The sequence below is a fragment of the Meleagris gallopavo genome, chromosome Z (assembly GCF_905368555.1).
Source record: "Meleagris gallopavo chromosome Z, MGAL_WU_HG_1.1, whole genome shotgun sequence".
NCBI classification, from domain to species: Eukaryota; Metazoa; Chordata; class Aves; order Galliformes; family Phasianidae; genus Meleagris; species Meleagris gallopavo.
In genome coordinates, this window is record NC_139435.1 from 43072549 (window position 1) to 43088835 (window position 16287).

Below are 16287 nucleotides of genomic sequence, written 5' to 3' on the forward strand. Positions count from 1 at the left end.
ACATTTTCTTATATAGGTCTTTTTAACTTGTTAATATAGGTTTTCAGTTGCCATTATCCATATAATACTATTATAATAGTACAATATAATACTTATAATGTTATATAAGTACTTGTAATCTACTTGAAAGTTACTTTTAATTTAAAAAGCAAAGAACATGAAAGTTATCACATCACTTTTATCTGCTTTTGCAGTAATCATAGAGGAAGTTGCAAAACCAAACTGGTCAGACATGAATTACGTACTTGGCAATGCAAATATCGTAGAAATGTGTACCTCCTACTTCACTGTATAGATGGCAAGCTTCTACAGACACTACCAACAGAAGTCACTAGTCATCAACATATTTGAAAAGTACAGCTTGATAAGCATACTTCTTTCTGGACAGAATTGTTATACAAGACACTGAAACACAAGTTCATTAGTGTATAACCAATGAATATAAAGAAGTTATAATTATGAAATAAACAAAAAAGTTTGGCAAAGCAGATTATAATAACAAAAAGAGAATGGATAGAAAGCTTACCCTTGTCCTAGGCTCACTGCAAAACTCCAGAAGAGGGATGTCCAGAAGAGATCCTTTCCCACTGGCAGTCAGCTCTTAAATGTGTCTAGGAGAGGTGGAGCCAGGCTCCACCCCTTCCTGCAGCACAGGTGAATTGCCTTCACCTGTGCTACCGTGGCTGACTCATTGCTTGCCTCAGGTGATCAGTCAGAGGTTCAGGCCATGATTCAGCAGTTCCCATACACCATGGAAGTGGGGCATTAACTTTTTAACTCCCAGTGCTTTACATGATCTTATGATGTGGAATACCAATAACAAAAATCATAAAAACCATGACATTCCACCTTTATTCCACATCACTACATCATGCTTAATATAAACATATATGTACATACATATATGCAAACAAACAATAACATGCATTACACACACACATGCACACAAACACATAGACAGATAGATAGATAGATAGATAGATAGATAGATAGATAGATAGATAGATAGATGGAATTACTGTCTATACTCTCCCACTATATCAAATTCCCACAATATCAAATTCCCTTGTGGTATACCCTGAACATCCCCACCTTTCTGCATCATCCACCAAGTTGCCCCACGTCCCTGAACAAAAATAGTTCCACAGAGAGGTTTGCTCTTTCCAGAAGCTAAAAGGACCCAAACTACTTTTCCCAACATGCTCTTTACATGTAATACAGGGACTGTATCTCCTTCTACAGTATGTAGGGAGCTGGATTAGGTAGGACCATCTTGAGATTGATCCTTGAGTGTGGACCAACCACATGGCTTCTGCCAGATTATTCTCCAAATGCTTTCAGCACAGTTTTTAAAAAGACATTGTGTTGTTCAATTTTACCAGATGTTGGTACATGACAAGGGATATGATAAATCCACTCACTGCCATGATCTTTGTCCCAAGTATTTACAAGAGAATTTTTGAAATGAGTCCCATTATCTGACTCAGTTCCTTCTGGAGTGTCACGTCGCCACAGGATTTGTTTCTCAAGACTTGATATGGTGTTTCAGGCAGTAGCATGGGGTACCGCATATGTTTCAAGCCACCCAGTGGTTGCCTTCACCATGGTAAGCACGTAATACTTACCATCATGGGTTCATGGCAAAGTGATATAATCAACCCTCTATGCCTCCAAAAATATATTTATACTTTTGCCATCACCCTTCCCCCCCAGAAAGTTTTCATATTCTTGGCTTGTTTAATTGTGGTGCATGTATCACAGTCGTGAATAACTTGTGCAATAGCGTCCATAGTTAAGTCCACCCCCCGGTCTCTAGCCCACTTACATGTTGCATCTCTCCCTTCATGGCCCGAGGTCTCTTGGGCCCACGAAGCTAGAAATAATTCACCCTCGTTTTGCCAGTCCAAGTCTACTTGAGCCATCTCAGTTTTAGCAGCTTGATTCACCTGATGGTTATTTTGTTGTTCTTCAGTAGCCCAACTTGTACGCATATGAGCATCTACATGGTGCACCTTTACAACCATATTCTATATTTGGGCAGCAATGTCTTTCCAAAGTTCAGCAGCCCAAATAGGTTTACCCCTATTTGTTTTGTTTTGTTCTCATTGCTGTAACCACCCCCATAGAGCATTTGCCAACATCCATGAGTCAGCCACGGTCAGACAAAGCATGGGCCACCTCTCCTGTTCAGCAACATCTAAGGCCAGTTGAACAGCCTTCACCTCTGCAAATTGGTTTGATTCTCCTTCTCCTTCAGTGGTCTGTGCAACTTGTTGTGTAGGGCTCCACACAGGAGATTTTCATCTGCGATGCTTCTCTGTAATATGATACCCATCTGTGAACAAGGCAAATTTCATTTTCCGGTAGTTCACTGTATGGTGGGGCCTCTTTAGCACACATTACCTCTTCTGTTGGTGATGTTCAAAACTTTTTACCTTTAGGCCAATCCATGATCACTTCTAAGATTTCTGGATGACTGAGGTTCCCATCTGAGCTTATTGTGTCGCAATCCACTTACTCCAAATGGCATCAGTAGCATGAAGGGTGAGGGGAACCTTTACTTTAAACATCTGTCTCGCTCCAATTTATAGGAGGAAGATGAGGTTCTTTTAATATCTGTATACCCGGCGTGAGATTAAGAAACAACGGTTCATATGTCAGTCCAACCAGTTTATTATAAATCCTAATCAGGGAGACGGAGAAGGGAAGGAGAGCAATAGAAAAGATAGGAAAGAAGCAAGAATTGCATAAACCGGGGATAGTCACCACCAGGATCCAGCAGTGGTCCTGCTGCACGATGTTTTGAAGGTCCGAGGCAGAAGCAGCGGGGGGAGCAGCAGCAGCGTGGCGGGCCTTGGGCAGCAAGCAGGTGACAGCAGGCAATCATGGAGCAAATCCAGGAGGAAGCAGCAGGACTCAGGTAGCAGGCCCAGGAGAGTCCATCAGCATGCAGGAATGTAGTGAGGAATCTGATGGCAGACACCTCTCTTCTTCTGCAGCATCATGGTTGAGCGCAGAGCAAATCTGGGAGGGAGATGAGCAGAGCAGGTCGAGGAGGGAGAGAGGCAGGTTGCGAGGCTTCTCAAGGCAGAAACCTCTTCTTCTTCATGAGGAATCTGTTGCCAGAAAACCTAAGCCTCATGGTTTTTGATTCCTCTTTTATCCTACTTGTTCTCCTGCCTACGTGACATTCCTGAGCGCTTGGGTCAGAGTCATGTGCAGCACCCCCTGAGATGGCCATCTTCCTGAGATAAGTCCACACAAAAGACCACTTCACAGATATTAAGCTGAAGCTTCTCTCTCTCTCTCTCTCTCTCTCTCTCTCTCTCTCTCTCTCTCTCGTTGCCCCTGGCCTTGTCCATCAAAGTTCTCCAGAGAAAGGATTTCACAACCTTTGCCCAGGACTTGCCTGGACTTGAACAAGTCCATATGTGTCCCCAGCAAGCTTTGAGACAATGAAAATTAAATGATCTCTTACAACATCCAGTTCAGCACTGGCAGTTGAGGTGCAAGGAGCTGCGTTTCACTACCGACTACTTTGGAAGAAGCTTGAACGCTCTCATACGGAGCTAAGATCTCCTTTTCAAGTTGGAATGTAGCACTCTTTGGACCCCCTGTATGCTCAACTCCAGAATCCCAGGAGTTGGCCTCGAGTCTCTCCTGAGACTTTGCCACAGACTCCAAGTGGGACCTTTCTCTCCATCAGCGTTATAGAGGATGTTCTTTACATCCTATCCCATCTGTACTGCCCCAGGGCTGTGGCACAGGCTCTCTCCCATTTAATTTGCTCAAAAGCCTGCTACTGCTCAGGGCCCCTGTAAAATTATTCTTCTTTCACATCACCTGATAAAGGGAGCTTACAATGAGGTGATAGCTTGGAACACGCATTCTCCAAAGGCCCACTACGCCCAGAAAAGATTGTGTCTCTTTCTTGCTAGTAGGTGGAGACACAGCAGTAATTTTGTTGGCCACGTCCACTGGAATGTGATGACATCCATATTGCTGCTTAATTCCTAGGAACTGAATTTCCTGTGCAGGACCTTTTATTTTGATTCGCTTAATAGCAAAACCAGCTTGCAGAAGGGTTTGGATTATTCTCTCTCCTTTCTTGAAAAATTCCTGTGTTGTATTGCCCCATATAACAATATCATTAATATGTAGTAGGTTTTCAGGAGCACCGCCCTGTTCCAGTGCAGCTTGGATCAACCTATGGCATATGGCTGGGCTGTGTTTCCACCCCACGGAGAAACAGTTACAGGCATACTGAATATCCCTCCAGGTGAAAGAAAACTGTGGCTAAAGGAATTGAAAAGAATTCATTAGCAATGTCAGTGGTGGTATATCACTTGGCTGCTTTTGACTTCAGTTCATACTGGAGTTCTAGTGTGTTTGGCACAGCAGCACTCAGTGGGGGGTGTGACTTCATTCAGGCTACGGTAATCTACTTTCAATCTCCACTCCCCTCTGGCTTTATGCACTAGCCATATGGGACTGTTAAAAGATGAATTTTGCTTATCACTCCCTGGCTCTCTAGCTGATGAATCAACTCATGAGTGGGGAGCAAGGAATCCCTGTTGGTGAGGTACTGTCCGTGCGCCATTTTTGTGGTAATTAGTACCTATTGCTCTTCCACTTTGTCACAGAGTTATCTGAGTCCATGACAAGGGGCAAAAAGCCCAGGGGGAAAAAAAAAAAAATGGAGAGAGAGGAAAAATACCCTCCCTCTTTTCTTTCAGCTTAGCTGGTTAGCCCTGAAGGCAGGCCTTGTGCTCCAGGAGAGGGGAAGAGGGGGACGGGTAGAAAGATAGCAGATGGGTGTAAGAAAAAAAGCCAACAGCAACAATCTGAGGAGGAAAGGTAATTTACTAAATTTAACCAAATCAAACAAAATGAGAGAGACAAGAACATCCAAAGTACAAGATAATAGACGAAGTAGTCTTACTGTAGTAGACTGCAAGAGAAACACGTGCTTTTCTCTGCAACGAGCTGAGAGAGAGACAGCTGAGTGGGGCCGAAAGAGAGATGGCAGGGGTCCTATCCGAAGCTCCACCTATCTTCCTCTTCGCGCTATGTCCTCCAGGGATTCCGCCCCTTCCCTCCCATCAGAATATTCAAAATGCCCATAAAAGGCAGTAAACAGAACCAGAACATTAACTCTTTAACTCCCACTGTTTCACATGATGTTCTGATGTGGAATACTGACAACGAAAAAATCACAAAACCACAACACTCTTCTAGCAACCTCACAACAGATGGATCTTCTGACAGGCCAGGCAGAACAGCTGCTTAATGTTCTCTGTGTCTATAGCAGCTATTCCACAGGCCCATCTATACCCCTTGGGATCCTTGAAATGCTCCCTTCTGACATAATCAGTACCAAGTGTAGTGGAATTCAAAGGTCACAGCCTGAACCAATACATGAGCATGGGACTGCCTGGAGGGGGCGGGGGGAGAGGGGGCAGAGCCACCCTTTCTGTCTCAGCAATGCTTCTGGGAGCGCAAGTGCAATCTGAGCCTTCCGCCCCACCATCTCCTCCAGCAGCGTGAGTACACAGGCTGTATTCCTCAGCTCGCCCCTTTCTCCAAACTGTTACTGGGAGGGGTGAGTTAATTTCTTTTTGATATCATTTCCTATAGCACCTATTTCTGAAATAAAGGCTCTGTCATCGCCTTTGTTTGCTCTACATTTTGGCACGCCAGTCAGGCTAAAATATTAAAAGAAAATGTCTTTCTTTGGAATGCCTTTAAATCGATGAAGGGGGAGTACATTACCCCCCTAGATAAGACCATTCCTGGACACATCCCAAGATTTCTGGGATCACCTTACTATGAACTCACAATTATAGTTGAAAAATGGGGTCCCCTGCGGGTTACTGGGAATTATTTCTTCCCCATCCCACATGGCAAGTTATTTCCATGGCTTAGATAAAGATGTATTAGTTACGAAAGAATGCCAGCTTGCTGCTTCCACCAGAGCATGGCCACCGTTAGATGCTGTAAATCAGGCTGAAATGACAACTAATACTTTTGTAAAGGAAAATCAACTATTACAAGATAGGACTGAGAAATTAGAACAACAGCTTGGAATACTGATGGGAAAAAAATCAAAACTAAACTTCTTGATGAAGCAAGTCAGTAAAATTTCATTAGATGATACCCAGATTCCTGAATTGATGGATCTGGTCAATCCAGAAGACAAAGCTTTCAAATTGGATCTCGAAGCTCCATCTGCAATGGATCCCTTTGTCATCCATCTCATAATAACTCAAAAAAAAAAAAAACAAAAAAAACACAGGATAGACCAGCAGGGGTGCCCCCTGATCAGTGGCCCCCTGCCCATACCCATCTACATGTAGCAGCTTGTCCTTATATGGCAACGGAATTAATGCATTTGGTACAGAAATTCCAACACAAGCCCAGAGAAAGCATGCCAGCCTGGCTTCTGAGATTATGGGAATTAGAGGTAGAGAGTGTCATGCTAAATGGGTCAGAAATTTCCAAACTGGCATCCACTACTTTACATTCTGTCCTCAGGCAGAGGTTGTATGCTGCCATTCAATATACTAAGGAGAACCATTCAGTAATAGATTGGTTGATGGCAGCATGCTGTTTGGCTTGGCCCAATAAGACTGGCATTCCTTTGCACATAGGTTTATGGTCCTTCCTCCATGAAGAACCTTCAAACTTATATTCGTGAATTAGGTATGAGAGAAGCAATATATTAGGAAACTTTTGAGAACCCAGACTTAGCAAAATCTACAGTGGGAATGAGAGACCTGATTATACAACAGGCTCCTTCCCACCTCTATGTAACTTTAGTTTCCATACTAAACTCCCTAGTGGCCTCAGAGGACGTTATCCAACAGATGCCCAGCTGGTAGCTGATCTGGGGGAAACAGAGCGCCTAAGAACAAGGCGAGTTTGAGTGGTAGAAGAAGCCAAGGTTCTCCCAGTTAAAACCAGGAAGGGTGCTCCACAGGCACCCCAATCGGGCCCTATCCAGGTGTCCCAAAAATAAATGTTTAACAATCTCAAGGCTGGGGTTGCCTTTCCTAAGATTGATGGGCAGCCTAATCGTGTTTTACTCCAATTATGGAAAAAACTGCAAAATGATCAGAAATTTCAAAATACTCCCAGATCAGGAGTACAAATAATTCAACAAATGCCAACAAAGACTTGGAATTTAGAGGATTTCATAGTCACTAATAGAAGAAAGAAGCCTCCATAGGTGACTTGAGCTGCAATGCCTGAGCCACTTGAGGATAAAGACCTGGATATAGGACAGTTTGTGGTGTGACAGAGGATGATAGTTCCCCTAGGGTCTCCATATAGGAGCGGAGGCCCTGTGTTGAGTTCACAATTTTTGGTCTCAAAAGAACATACTAGGGGTTATGGCATTAGCAGACACGGGTGCAGAAACATCAATTATTTATGGTAATTCAACTAAATTTAATGGAGACAGACCATTGAGTGACAGACCATTCCTGCCACCCAAATGTGGTTGAAACTGGGGTTTGGGCGTCTACCACCCTGGGAGTATAGAGTGTTTATTGCCCCAGTCCCAGAGTACATCTTGGGCACAGACATTTTATGGGGTCTGGCTCTCCAGGCAGCTGTGGGAGAGTTTAGATTAAGGGAAAGATGTATTAATATCCGGGCAGAGCAATCAATTACAAGGGGTCATGTGAAAATTGAACATATTTGTTTGCCACAACTGTGCCAGATCACAAATACAAAGCAATATAGACTCCCGAGTGAGCAAGAAGAAATTACCAAGACTGTGCAGGAGCTGGAGACAGTAGGTATATCATTAGACCTGCACACAGCCCATACAACTTCCTCATATGGCCAGTCAGGAAGTCAGATGGTACATGGCAAATGACGGTAGACTACAGAGAACTAAATAAAGTCATGCTGCAGTTGTACCCAATATCGCCTCCCTCATGGATACATTAAGTGGAGAAATAGAAACATATCACTGTGTTCTGGATCTATCAAATGCATTTTTCAGCATTCCAATTGCTAAGGAATCTCAAGACCAATTCACACTCACATGGGAGGACAGGCAGTGAACTTTTCAAGTCCTACCTCAGGGATATATGGATTCATCTACTTTTTGTCATAATTTGGTGGCATGTGACTTCGCAAGTTGGAACAAACCACCTACTGTCAAAATGTACTACTACATCAATGATTTGACTGACTCAATCAAGGCATTAGAGAAGACAATATCATCATTAACTACTTATTTAGAGGAAAAAGGATGGGCTATAAACCCACAAAAAGTTCAAGGACCAGGGCTATCAGTTAAATTCCTGGATGCTGTCTGGTCAGGTAAGACTAAGGTGTTACTCAGTACAATCATAGATAAGATCCTAGCATTTCCGGTTCCCACAAAACTGAAGCAGTTGCAGGAATTTTGGGGTATATTAGGATACTGGCGATCCTTTATACCCCACTTAGCACAACTGCTAAAACCTCTATATTGATTAACAAAAAAAAGGCCAAATATGGGATTGGGGTAGAACAGAACAAGAAGCCTTCCAGCAAGCAAAAATAGCCGTTAATCAGGCCCAGGCACTGGGTATATTTGATCCAACCCTTCCAGATAAACTAGATGTGCATGTAACCCAAGAAGGGTTTGGCTGGGGGCTGTGGCAGCGCCAGAGTTCCGTTCAAATCCCAATTGGGTTCTGGTCACAGATTTGGCATGGAGTAGAAAAGATGTACAACATGTTGAAAAGCAGTTAGTAGCTACCTATTCTGTACTGCAGACTCAGACTGCAGAGATTATTGTTAAAATAACTTTACCATTCAGGGGTGGGTAAAAGATCTAACCCACATTTTTAAGACTGGGGTGGCCCAATCACAAACAGTGGCATGCTGTGTCATCTATCTTAATCAGAGAAGCCACCTGTCATCTTCTCCACTAAAGAACTGCAGAAGATACTTGGGCCGGTAACATATCAGAATGAGACACCTGAGGAAATAGTGATCACTTGCCCAGAGAAGAGTCCCATACAGAAGGGGAAATACCTTATTCCAGAAGATGCCTGGTGCAGAGATGGATCCAGCAGAGGGAACCCAAGTAGGTGGAGAGCCATCCCTCAACTGATGGTTTGAAGAGGGGGATGGACAAAGTAGCCAGTGGGCTGAGCTATGAGCTATGTGGATGGTGATAACTCAAGAACCTGACAACAGCACACTGAACATCTGCAAGGATAGTTGGGCAGTCTACTGAGGGCTCACACTCTGCATAGCACAGTGGGCCACTCAGGATTGGACAATCCATGCCCAATCTATCTGAGACTAAGATACATGGGTTGATATATGGAACATGGTTAGGCACAGGATTGTATGAGCATACCATGTCTCTGGGCATCAACCCTTGCAGTCACCAGGCAATGATGAAGCTCGATGGCTAGGAAGTACATCAGCAGAAGACATAGCCCACTGGCTGCATCAGAAATTACAACATGCAGGCCAGAAAACCATGTGGGCAGCAGCTAAAGCATGGGGGCTGCCACAGAGTTACCAGATAATTTCAGGACTATAACGCTTGCTCACGAATGAGACCAAGACGTCTGCCAGAAACTACAGCCCATCTCGCTAGGAACATAACCCATTACAGTGATAGCAGATCAATTATATAAGTCCCCTTCTTTGATATGAGGGATCCAGATATGCCCTAACTTGTGCTGACACAGCAAGTGGATTTATGCAAGCCTATCCTGCAGCAAAGGCAAAACAAGCCTGTACCATCAAAGCTGTAACTAGGTTAATGGCATCATGCAGGACTCCTGAGGTCATTGAAATTTGCCAAGGCACACATTTCACAGGTGCAACTGTGCAGAAGTGGGCTGAAGACAACATTAGATGGTGGTTTCACCTGCCCTATAATTCAATGGAAGAAGGCCTAATAGAAAAATATAATGGGATCCTGAAGGCTGCTCTGAAGGCAGATTCACAGTCCCTGCAGGGGTGGACCAAGAGACTTTACAAAACCCTGTGAGACTTGAATGAGAGACCAAGAGATGGCAGACGCAGTGCTTTAAGAATATTGCAAACAACTTGGGTCTTCCTGCTTAGGATACAAATTACAGGCAAGGACACCTCACTCAATCCACAAGTCAGCACTAGAGCCAAGAGACACAAGGCAAAATGGCCTTGGAAGGTACAAGCAGGACCAAAATGGTGTGGTCTCTTAGCACCTTGGGGGAGATTGTTAGGAGGTGGGGGATCAGTAAACCCTCCAGTAATTGGTGTATTGCCAGCAGAGGTAGTAGTTGACACCTCTATTTTCATTGCAAAGGGGACATTGATTATGTCCATGCGGCAAATTAGAACCCCCTCTTTGGTACCTGATACAGCGATTCAGCCACAGATATCAGGCCAAAGGGTGTGGTACTGAAGGCCAGGACATGCCCTGATACAGGCGGAAGTGTTGACTCAAGACCTAAACACAGCCTGTATCCTTCCATGGAGGGCAGACCTACTCCTCCTCGTATCTATTAAACATCTGTTTTACTCCCCTTGAGGTTATAAGTTCACAGGAGAGACGGCAGGAGCAATATCACTCCAGCATGCCCCAGTGACCATGTGGAAACATTATGACACCCTGTGGAGCATTGCTGAACTTTTGGGAACTGGTGAGCATGAATCAGAATTGCTACCGGTCCTTGAAGAAGATATGCCTTGAGAAAGAACATCAAGTACTGGCCCAACAGAACCGCAGAAAAGACTACCACTAATTGCCTTTATTGTCTTAACATTCTATGTTGCAGTAGGTATTGTACATGTGTTGAGATGTACATTGTATTTTGAGCCACCAAACTGCAGGAGCTCACCCCCTGCCAGCTCAGTCACTGGTTCATGCTGGGAAGGGGTGGAGCATAGTAGAATTCCAAGGTCACAGTGTGAACCAATACATGAGCACGTGAGTGCCTGGAGCTGGGGGTGGGGGAGATAGGGGGACTAGATCCACACTTTCTGTCTCAGCAATGCTTCTGGGAGCGCATGTGCAATCTGAGCCTGAGCGGATCCCCCTTTCCCTCGCCTTTTCCTCCAGCAGCGCAAGTATGCAGGCTGCATTCCTCAGCTCACCCCTTTCTCCAAACTGTTACTGAGATGGGTGAGTTAATTTCTCTTTAATATCTTTTCCTATAGTACCTATTCCTCAAATAGATGCCTGTCATCGTCTTTGTTTGCTCTACACCAAATATACATGGAGCCCCTGGGCCAGTCACGATGGGATGCTTTTGTCAGTCTTTACCAGTGAGGCTTATTTCAGCCTCCAACACAGTCAATTTTTGTGAGCCCCCAGTCACTCCAGAAATATAAATTGATTCTGTCCCTTCACAACTCGAGGGCATTAGAGTGCACTGTGCACCACTGTCCACCAGTGCTTTATATTTCTGTGGGTCTGACATGCCAGGCCAACGAATCCACACAGTCCAATATACTCTATTATCCTTTCCCCTCCCCCAGCTGAAGGCAGGGCCCCTCTATTGGTTACCTGCAATAATGGGAGCAATTTCATTGATAGTTGATCTGTTTTGTAATTCTCTCACCCATGCTCGTAGTGCAGGAGTGGGGTTTTTATGACACTTCTTCATGTCTTCTCCATGCTCGTATAAGTAACAACACCAGGCAGCATGCGACATAGATTTGCTACTGTCATTTGCTTGTGCAGGAAGGCATTTGCCTTTGATAGCTGAGATATTAATCAGTTTGATCAGCTCCTTCAGTACTCTTTTGATCATCCCAATCTTCATCAGGCGTTTCTGATACTACTATGGGTTCATCACAATTAATCAATAGAGACAATTCCTCCAGTATACTGTCCTGCTTCTCTTTTTTATCTATCATCTATCCACTTTATCTAGTCTTTCTGTTACTTTTGAGATGAAATGGAAGTGTCAGATGTTTATGTTCAAAGTTTTGAAGTGTAATAATCAGATCAAACACTAGGGATCTTCTCTGTTGTTCTACCTTTCAAGTACCAGTGTACCTTTCTGATGCTGTTCTTGTGAGTTTCCACCATATATCTGACATACTCCTAACTCTTTCAGGATCATGGTCTTGTCATGGATTGTTAAGAACAAACATGGGGTCATACAGCATTTCCACCACAGCTGTCTCTCTTAAATAGCGGATACCTTTTTTAGTAGTGGTCCACTTCTTCATCTCAGGCTCCAGATCATTTCTGTAACAGTGACTTCCTCCTTCTCACTCTTCTCTCCATGTCTCTTATCAATGACAGTGGTTTTGGGATGTGCCACTCACCTGGATCTTCCTCCACTTCCTCTGCTTCTTCTTCTTTCCGTTCTAGATGTAATGACACCCATATCCATTTCTGTTCTTCCACAGGGGCAACTGACATCAATATTGGTGCCCCCTGCAATTGATTGGGTTTGACTTGGAGACTTCCCCCTTTGGCTTGAATCTCAGCTCAGAAACTCTCCAGAACAGTATTATATAGAGCTTAGTAAGCACAAGCCAGGCCCAAATAAGTCATACCTCCTCAGATCTACCTAAGCCTAAGCTACCATCCCTACTTAAATACTTGCTTAATTTCTTGGGATCCCAAAGTGTTCAAGAGTGAAATCCCATGACACTGGGGGTCTCCACACTTCTGAGATTTGTCCTAAACTTCTCCATATTCCTTGCCATTCCAGCATTCTGACTGAAGACTTTTCCACATAATGAGAAGACTTCTTTTTTTTGGAAAAGACTTCTTCCACATAACGTAAATGGAAAAGAATACATTCAGGGAGATTGATAACATGATCACTAACCTGGCATTCCAAAAATGGATACGGAACTGAGAAGAGAGCCTAGAAACTGCTTTAAACATTGTGTTGGTTGAAAAATTAGCTACTCTGTCTGGGATGTAACTGTCAATATTCAAATCATACAACATTGCATGTAGGTACCAGACAGGTGTCTCCATCAGTACCCTTACTTGTTGGTTGCAAGTCCAAAACAGAAAATGATGAACTTAATAAGAAACAAATAAATTCCAAAAAACATAATGGCCTTTAATCCTTTATACAGCGCTCCCATAATAAAGAACAGATTCATAGTTGGCAGTTGCTAAAAGAAAAACAAAAACAAACAAACAAACAACACTAAAACTCAGTACAGTTTTCCAAAGTCTGGCAGTCCACTTAGCCTATAATCTAATCTACGAAGGTCAAACCTACAGCGCTCTGCAACTTTCTGACTTTAACAAATCCTTTATTTTTCTGCTAATCTTAAAAAGTTCAGATTCAGTTCAGATTGCTCAAGTTCTCTGCCAATAACTGTCTAGTTATCTCTAGATCTATCTGTGCCTGTGACAGGGACAGCAGGCCTACAGGCCCATAGGCCCGAATAGGGGAGGGGATGTCAATGGTTTATGGGCCAGTTCAGCCCTGTTTTGCAACTAATGTGGCAGGGGAGTCCATGGACCGATGCATTGGGAAAAGGAGAAAAGAAGAAAAGGGGAAAAAGGGAAGGGGAAGGAGATGGGAGATGGGCCTAAAAACAGAACAGTGGCAATGATCTGAGGAGGAAAGTAAATTTATGAAGTACAATATCAGAATGCAAGATAACACAGTATAATGCAATATGTAGTTGGAATAATAAATCAAGTAACATGAGAGAAAGAATGTCTGAAACTGAAGGCCTTACTCTAAAATTGAAGACGAAACAGCTGGGGAGCACACACACCTATAGGCAGTGAAAAAGAGAGTCCCATGACTTGTCAGGAGTTGTATCTTTCTTTCTGAGTGCAAAGTCCATTAGGTACGTAGTTCTTCTCTTCTAAGAGCCAGGTATGTGGAAAATCAGCAGTCCATGGAAGTGGGGCATTAACTTTTTAACTCCTAGTACTTTACATGATGTTATGATGTGGAATACCAATAATAAAAATTGTAAAACCATGACATATCTGTAGATGTAGGAGGAGCTACTGGCCTACAAGAAAAAAGCTTATCAATTAAATACAGAAAAAATTGGAGCTAAAGGTAAAGATGAATAGATTGAAATTTTTAAGGCTGGCTTAAACACAAACTGGGAAAAATAATGCTGTACCCCTAAAAGTTAAAGAAATCTTAAATCAGGCACACCCAGGAGTGAGGGATGCCTGGCAGAGCAAAAAATGCAGCCTCAATAGAAGTTAAGTTAAGAGTGGGAGTCAGTCCCGTCAGGGTAAAGCAATGCCCTTTGAGGATACAAGACTGTAGAAGGATAGAAGAAATAATAGCTAACTTCTTGGAGTTTGGATTATTAATTGAATGTGAACCCAAATACGACACCCCAATCTTCCAATAAATAAATAAATGAACAAACAAACAAATAAATGTTGAAAAATCAGATGGCAAGAGCTATAGTTTGGTACAAGATTTGAGGGCCATTAATAGAATTATTGAAGATATACACCTGGTGCTGGCAAATCCATACACTTTCTTAACCAAGTTAAGGAATGAGCAGGTAGGGTTTACCATTCTGGATTTGCCTTTTCTGCCTGGTTTTGCCAAAGAAAGTCTAAAGTTACTTACCTTTGAGTAGGAAAACCTCCATATAGGGAGAAGAGATTCAATTAACCTGGACAGTGTTACCCAGGGTTGCAGAAACAGCCCAATGATTTTTGAGAACCAGTCAGCTTGTGAGCTCAAGACTTGGGTTCCTCCATCCCAAGGTGGGACTTTACTGCAGTACATGGATGCCACAGTAACAAAAGATGACTGTATACAATGGACTGTTTGCTGATTTTCTTGATTTAAATGGTTATCAAGTCTCTCAACAGAAAGCTCAACTGATCAAAGAGAAGGAAGCAATTTGCCAAACACCTAGAATACCAATGCAGAGCTACCTCCAAGCTGGCAGTGTGTGACTGCTTAGAGATTGTCTATGCCAGTTTGCCGAACCTAAAGGAGGAACCATTTAATGATGCTGAGGATTCCTGGATTCATCAGCGGAAGCAGTTTTGTGAGACCGTAAGGCAGGATATGCAGTAACTGCTACTGAGCAGGTAATTGAAGGAAAACCATTACCTGTGGGGACTTCCACTCAGAAGGCTATAATAATTGTCTTGACAAGAGCCTTAAATATATGGACAGATTCTAAATAGGTGTTTGGGGTACACGCTCACAGTACCATCTGGAAAGAGTGAGGATCACTCACACACGCAGAAAACAAATTCAGAAATCTACCAAAGAGTGTGGCTATTATACACTGTGAAGGACATCAGAAAGGTAACACTGGAAATATGATTGGGAAATAGAGGAAATCGGAAATATGATGGTGGATCAGGCAGCAAAACAGGCAGCTGAAGGAAAAGAGATTGGTGAACTGGCTTTAATTCCAGACAGTAAATTTAAAATTTCTGAACCTGAGTCAGAACCTGTAAAGTATTCTAGAAAGGATAGGAATCTAATTAATGATTTAGAAGGAAAGTGAGCAAGCTGACAAATGGTGAGTGTACCCAGATGGACACATTGCTGTGCCCTTTAGTATCTTATGGAAATTGGTTCTAAGGGACCGTAATAAAACATATGGGGGGCTACAGACACCAGAAAGTAACTGTACAATCCTAGTACCAGGAACAGGGTACAAGTGGGGATTGTTGAGAAACGGAACCTTCCAGGGTAACAATGGCAAATTGATTTTTCAGAACTGACAGAAAAAAGAGTGGTTTCGCTGTATGTTAGTTCTAACCAATACCTTTTCAGGGCGGCCAGAAGCATTCCATTGCCAGACCAATACAACTAAAGAAGTAACCAAGGTACTGTTGCAGGTGATTATTCCAAGCAACAATATCCTCCAACCAGGAAACATTGCAAGGATTATTTAACAGGTCAGCAAGCTATCGGGAATAGACTGGCAATTGCACACACCACACAAACCACAGACAAGTGGTCAGGTGCAAAAGATGAACCACCTAATTGAATCACAGGTTGTAAAACTGGGTCAGAAGGCTGGACTATCCTGGTCACAGTCACTGCCTTTGGCTCTCCTGAATATCAGAATGAAACCTAGAACCAAAGAAGGGTTAAGTCCTTTAGAAGTACTATATGGGAGGTCTTATGTTGTACAAATGGGGATCTCTACCCAGGTAGGGAATACTAACTGAAATACTAACTGAATATTTGTTAAGTCCACAGAAACAACTTCAGAAAATAGAGACACTGGTTCTAGGAACTACAGCCCAAGGCCTTGATTTCTGATACATAATATTTTACCAGGAGAGTATGTGTATATTAGATCTCTTTCAGATTCTCCCATGGAAATAAGGTGGGTAGG

General features: G+C 43.1%; 1 protein-coding gene across 1 annotated transcript in view; it reads left to right on the top strand.

The window, feature by feature from the left end:
* The first annotated feature begins 5503 nt into the window (after positions 1–5503).
* SPIN1 (spindlin 1) overlaps positions 5504–16287 on the top strand; it is a 92435-nt gene continuing 81651 nt past the window's right edge. The window contains exon 1 of the mRNA XM_085212651.1: positions 5504–5602. The gene's annotated coding sequence lies outside the window, so the exon portion shown is untranslated. The remainder of the gene's footprint in view (positions 5603–16287) is intronic.